The sequence below is a fragment of the Somniosus microcephalus genome, unplaced genomic scaffold (assembly GCF_052327205.1).
Source record: "Somniosus microcephalus isolate GS21.2 unplaced genomic scaffold, FLI_Smic_1.0 unresolved_chr4, whole genome shotgun sequence".
Lineage (NCBI taxonomy): Eukaryota > Metazoa > Chordata > Chondrichthyes > Squaliformes > Somniosidae > Somniosus > Somniosus microcephalus.
The window spans coordinates 45497836-45503944 of record NW_028225182.1 but is presented as its reverse complement, the minus strand read 5'-3'; the positions used below and the strand labels follow the sequence as shown (position 1 = coordinate 45503944).

Here is a 6109-nt window from a genome sequence, read left to right as displayed (position 1 = left end):
GGGCCGACCCCCCGCCCCCTGTTATTATCCAGGCCTGTTTGTGCCTGTGTTTTGGGGAAAAAAAAGAATTTCTTTTAACACTTTTGTTAGTGAGTTGTGAACGATTCTGGAGCCGGAGGGGGAATGAGGCCTGTCTGACCGAGAGTGAAGAATCAGCCCCTGATTGGCCGTGGGCTCAGGGCGGGGGGGGGGCGTGGGCCCTCTGATTGGCCCATGGTGACGACCCTTGATCCGTATAAAGGTCAGTCGCCGCCGCCGCCACGCTTCCTTTTCTCACTCACACGCTGGCATCCTGAGGTAAGTGCTGCCACACGCGGGCTTTGATTTTCCAGCTTTTTTCACTGCTCGTAAGACCTGGTGTTTTTTAATCTGACAATTGAAGGGACTCTCTCCCAGACCCCTGCAGCAACCCGCTGAGCAAAGGCATCTCTCCGGGGTTTGTGGCGAATAAATCCCCGCTCTCCATTCCCGCGGCAATAAAGACATGGAAAAACTGCCCTGAGAATGAGTGGAGTGGAGTGTGGGGTGGCTATAGTAACCCAGGCTGGGGGGCTATCTCCACTCTGACCATTGCGGGGCCCGGTCTCCGCTCTGACCATTGCGGGGCCCGGTCTCCGCTCTGACCATTGCGGGGCCCGGTCTCCGCTCTGACCATTGCGGGGCCCGGCCTCCGCTCTGGCCATTTGCGGGGCCCGGCCTCCGCTCTGGCCATTTGCGGGGCCCGGCCTCCGCTCTGGCCATTTGCGGGGCCCGGCCTCCGCTCTGGCCATTTGCGGGGCCCGGCCTCCGCTCTGGCCATTTGCGGGGCCCGGCCTCCGCTCTGGCCATTTGCGGGGCCCGGCCTCCGCTCTGGCCATTTGCGGGGCCCGGCCTCCGCTCTGGCCATTTGCGGGGCCCGGCCTCCGCTCTGGCCATTTGCGGGGCCCGGCCTCCGCTCTGGCCATTTGCGGGGCCCGGCCTCCGCTCTGGCCATTTGCGGGGCCCGGCCTCCGCTCTGGCCATTTGCGGGGCCCGGCCTCCGCTCTGGCCATTTGCGGGGCCCGGCCTCCGCTCTGGCCATTTGCGGGGCCCGGCCTCCGCTCTGGCCATTTGCGGGGCCCGGCCTCCGCTCTGGCCATTTGCGGGGCCCGGCCTCCGCTCTGGCCATTTGCGGGGCCCGGCCTCCGCTCTGGCCATTTGCGGGGCCCGGCCTCCGCTCTGGCCATTTGCGGGGCCCGGCCTCCGCTCTGGCCATTTGCGGGGCCCGGCCTCCGCTCTGGCCATTTGCGGGGCCCGGCCTCCGCTCTGGCCATTTGCGGGGCCCGGCCTCCGCTCTGGCCATTTGCGGGGCCCGGCCTCCGCTCTGGCCATTTGCGGGGCCCGGCCTCCGCTCTGGCCATTTGCGGGGCCCGGCCTCCGCTCTGGCCATTTGCGGGGCCCGGCCTCCGCTCTGGCCATTTGCGGGGCCCGGCCTCCGCTCTGGCCATTTGCGGGGCCCGGCCTCCGCTCTGGCCATTTGCGGGGCCCGGCCTCCGCTCTGGCCATTTGCGGGGCCCGGCCTCCGCTCTGGCCATTTGCGGGGCCCGGCCTCCGCTCTGGCCATTTGCGGGGCCCGGCCTCCGCTCTGGCCATTTGCTAAGCCACGGATGGCTGTCTTTTCTTATATTCCACTGAGGAAAAAGGGGAGTAAATTTATCTTGAAAGATGTGAAATATCTCCTTGAATGTAGACCACTGCTCTTGTACCGTCTTACACTTTAATCTGTTTTCCCAGTCCACTTTAGTCAATTCTACTCTCATACCTTCATAGTCTCCTTTATTTAAGCTTAGTACGCTGGTTTGAGATCCAACTCTCACCCTCAAATTGAATTTGGAATTCAACCATATTATGGTCACTCATTCCAAGGGGATCCTTTACTAGGACATTTTTTATTAATCCTGTCTCATTACAGAGGACCAGATCTAAGATTGCCTGCCCCCTGGTCGGTTCAGTTACATACTGCTCAAGGAACCCGTCCTTAATACACTCTATGAACTCTTCCTCAATGCTGCCATGCCCAATTTGATTTGTCCAGTCAATATGAAAGTTAAAATCCCCCATGATTATAGCTGTTCCCTTATTACAAGCCCCAACTATTTCCCAATTTATACTCCGACCAACAGAGTTGCAATTGTTAGGAGGCCTATAGACTATGCCCACTAGTGACTTTTTCCCCTTATTATTCCTTATCTCCACCCAAACTGTTTCACTATCCTGATCCTTTGACCCAATATCATTTCTGACTATTGCAGTGATTCCATCCTTGATTAACATAGCAACCCCACCTCCCTTTCCTTCCTGTCTGTCCTTCCTAATTGTCAAATACCCTTGTATGTTTAGTTCCCAGTCATGATTATCTTGCAGCCATGTTTCCGTAATGGCCACCAGATCATACCCATGTGTAGTTATTTGTACCGTCAACTCGTCAATTTTGTTGCGAATGCTGCGTGCATTCAGATAAAGAACTTTCAAATATGCTTTCTGACAATTTATTCCTGCTTTTACCCCTTTTACTACTTTACCTTTACCATTATACATTCTGTCCCTTCCTGACACGCTCTGGTTTTTAGTTCCCCCACTGCTACCTTGCTCTATTGCCTTCTCTGCTGTCATTTTTATTTTTCGCTCTCTTAAAACCTCCCCCCCCCCCGGGTTGGTCTTCCGAATTATAGCGTGAACCATAGCCCCCAAGTTCAGACCCGAGGAGTTACTATGGATAGATTATAATTGACTCAGACAAAACTAAACAGTTCAGGTTGGTCAAAGTCCGATTCCTTTTTATTACACTCTCAAAACAACCCCTACTCCTCTCGCTTACGGCATAATGAGTAGGTGACCGTAGACACTAGCTTATAACCCTAGACTAAAATACCCACCCTGTCGATTACGCCAAACCAACCCCTTCCCAGAATCTAAGCCTAGATAATGGAAAAAGTCTTCTAACTAAACCCCTCTCCCGGTTTAGTCAGAACCCACACTCGGAAGCCTCCACACACACACACAGACACACACAAATGTTAGCCTGCGTCTTGGGCACTTGCAGTTCCTCAGCAGCCAATCACGCGGGTGGTCCTGCGGATTTCTAGAGGTGTGCGCTGGATATAATTACCAGCCCTTGTCTTTGATTCACGCGGTCCTGGCTCCGTTCGACTCCAGAGACGACAACCGTGCCTAACAGAGGCATGTGATGAGGCCTAGAGAGTTACGTTCGGGCGGTACAGCGAGGCACTCACTTCGGGCATTCCTGGAGAGTTGACGGACGCGTAGTTATGCGGAGAACCCCGTTCCAGATGGTAGAGAAAAGCAAGCCCTGAATCCCCAAAGTTCAGCATATTTATACCCCGCATAATACACAAAACTGGCTGTGTGGCAGAGCCACCAAGGGGCTCTTATATGGATGTACATAATTGCCTTTAACAGAGTGAATCGGTACCTGTATTTGTTTGCTGTATGTAAATAACGCGGTCCCTTTAAGATGTAGACCGAACGCGATGACGTCATCACGCAGATCACGTGACGTTCCCAATGGCGGGAAACGTCATGACGTCAGCGGGGAAGCTTCCAGAATCAGTCCTCGTGGAGTCAGCCTTAAGCAAACACCTGTTGTTTAGTTCTCTTGCGTTTTAACTGTTACTTCCACCAGTTTGTATTAAACAGCGTTTAATTACCAGAGTTGCCTGGTCTCAGTGCTTCAGATAGGAATTTGGCAATTCCTACAGCTGGGCAATTCCTGGTTACCATGGTCGCAGAGATGCTAGTTGGTCTTCCTGGTGACGTCTCTGTCCTGGATTGGTCATCTTGATGAAAACAATGGTAGTGCAGGAGTCTCTGCACTCCTAGCAAAGAATCTATAAACTCACTGGAAGTTAACAAACTGAGTTTAATGTATTAAAACTTTACAAAACAAGAAAATGCAGGAGAAGCTCTAAACAGGTCTTTTCTGTATCACTCCACACGAGGACAGGCTGGCCACGACCTCTACCTCTGACGTCATGACGTTTCCTGCCGTTGGGGACGTCACATGACCCACGTGATGACGTCATCGCGTCAGATCGCGATTTTGTCGATCTAGCTCTGTTTAACCAGAGCCAACATTGAAAGGTAATAAACATGATTAAAGGCAATTATACAAGTCCCTGTGAGAGTCTGTTCGTGGCTTTGCCACAGTAGGCCATTACTGTAGATGAACAGTTCTCGAATTGCTAACTGTTTAGTTCTAGACTGCTCCTTCATTGAAAGAGTCCAGAGGTGTTACTTTTGGCCTGCAAACCTTATTGTCCATCCAGACGTCCTGGCTTCATGGACAAAAGGTGGATTTCCCCAAATCCCACATGTTCGAATAGGAAAGGGCCCCTGCCTTTTATGAGGTCAGCGTTGAGACTGGTCCCATGGCAACCCAAAAGACAGACAGTTCCTGCTACCTTCACAGAAACCAACAGTCAGTCCTTTTTAAAGTCCAAACTCCATTTTGAAATGCGTCGCCATTTTAAAAGGGTACATATCCATTTTAAAAGTCCAAAAATCCTTCAGGCACATGCACCCACTGATGTTGGCACCAGCCAAACCCTACACTGTCCCCCTGCTCGTCGCTCTCGCTCTCTCTCTCCCCTTCCTCTCTCTCTCTCTCCCCCCCCCGCCTCTCTCTCCCCCCCGCCCTCTCTCTCCCCCCCCCCGCCTCTCTCTCCCCCCCCCGCCTCTCTCTCCCCCCCCCCCGCCTCTCTCTCCCCCCCCGCCTCTCTCTTCCCCCCCCCCCGCCTCTCTCTCCCCCCCGCCTCTCTCTCCCCCCCCCGCCTCTCTCTCCCCCCCCCGCCTCTCTCTCCCCCCCCCGCCTCTCTCTCCCCCCCCCGCCTCTCTCTCCCCCCCCCCGCCTCTCTCTCCCCCCCCCGCCTCTCTCTCCCCCCCCCGCCTCTCTCTCCCCCCCCCCGCCTCTCTCTCCCCCCCCCCGCCTCTCTCTCCCCCCCCCGCCTCTCTCTCCCCCCCCCCGCCTCTCTCTCCCCCCCCCGCCTCTCTCTCCCCCCCCCGCCTCTCTCTCCCCCCCCCGCCTCTCTCTCCCCCCCCCGCCTCTCTCTCCCCCCCCCCCGCCTCTCTCTCCCCCCCCCCGCCTCTCTCTCCCCCCCCCGCCTCTCTCTCCCCCCCCCCGCCTCTCTCTCCCCCCCCCCGCCTCTCTCTCCCCCCCCCCGCCTCTCTCTCCCCCCCCCCCGCCTCTCTCTCCCCCCCCCCCGCCTCTCTCTCCCCCCCCCGCCTCTCTCTCCCCCCCCCGCCTCTCTCTCCCCCCCCCGCCTCTCTCAATTTACAATTTACAATTTAAATCGCTTTATTGGCATGATAAGTTACATCTTATGTTGCCAAAGCATCAAAATACATTTATGGTTCAGCACATAAACGCAGTTCTATTCATACAGTGCATAAACAGGTATATCCCTGAGTGTACAAATATACATTCGCACCGTTTATATATATTCCTTTCTTAGCTTACTGGTTGTCCCTCTGTTCATGGCAAGCTGTAACATAGTGCGCCGCCAGTGTTATACAGCTTCTCTCCTCTCCCAGTAGGAATGGGAGTTTTTGGTTGTCATTCAGATTTCTGAAATCAGGGCATATTTGTGAGAATTTTTGGTAGAAATTCTCCCTGATGCCCTGATATTTTCCACAAGCTGTGAGGAAGTGCATCTCTGTCTCCACCACTCCCTGACTGCAGTGAGAGCATATCCTGTCCTCTCTTGGCAGCCTGGTCTGCCTGTGTCTGCCTTTTTCGATCGCTAGGCTAATGTTCGCTAAGTCTGTACCTTGTCAAGGTTCTTCTCAGTTTGTTATCCTTTACCATGGTCAGGTAATCAGCTATGTTGTATTGTCTGTTTAGGGCCAAGTAGCAATTGAGTTTGCTTTGGGTTTTTGTTGTTTCTGCCCAATATGTCAGATATTTTTCCTTTTGCTTAGCGACGATTGTGTTGGGTCGAATTCTTTGTGTTACCCTGTCACTGTCCTGGGGCTGGTTATTGTTAGTATTGTTAGTAGTTACTTCACTGAGTCCCAGGACTAATTGACTGAGGGTATTCTTCTTTATGGTCAGCTCTTGTCTCTCTCTTTCTCC

The 6109-nt window shown here is 54.4% G+C and overlaps 1 protein-coding gene across 1 annotated transcript in view; it reads left to right on the top strand.

Annotated features, from left to right (window-relative positions):
• The first annotated feature begins 241 nt into the window (after positions 1–241).
• The window catches only part of LOC147090680 (cell surface A33 antigen-like), a 22736-nt gene continuing 16868 nt past the window's right edge, over positions 242–6109 (top strand). Inside the window, exon 1 of the mRNA XM_085977449.1 lies at positions 242–297. The gene's annotated coding sequence lies outside the window, so the exon portion shown is untranslated. The remainder of the gene's footprint in view (positions 298–6109) is intronic.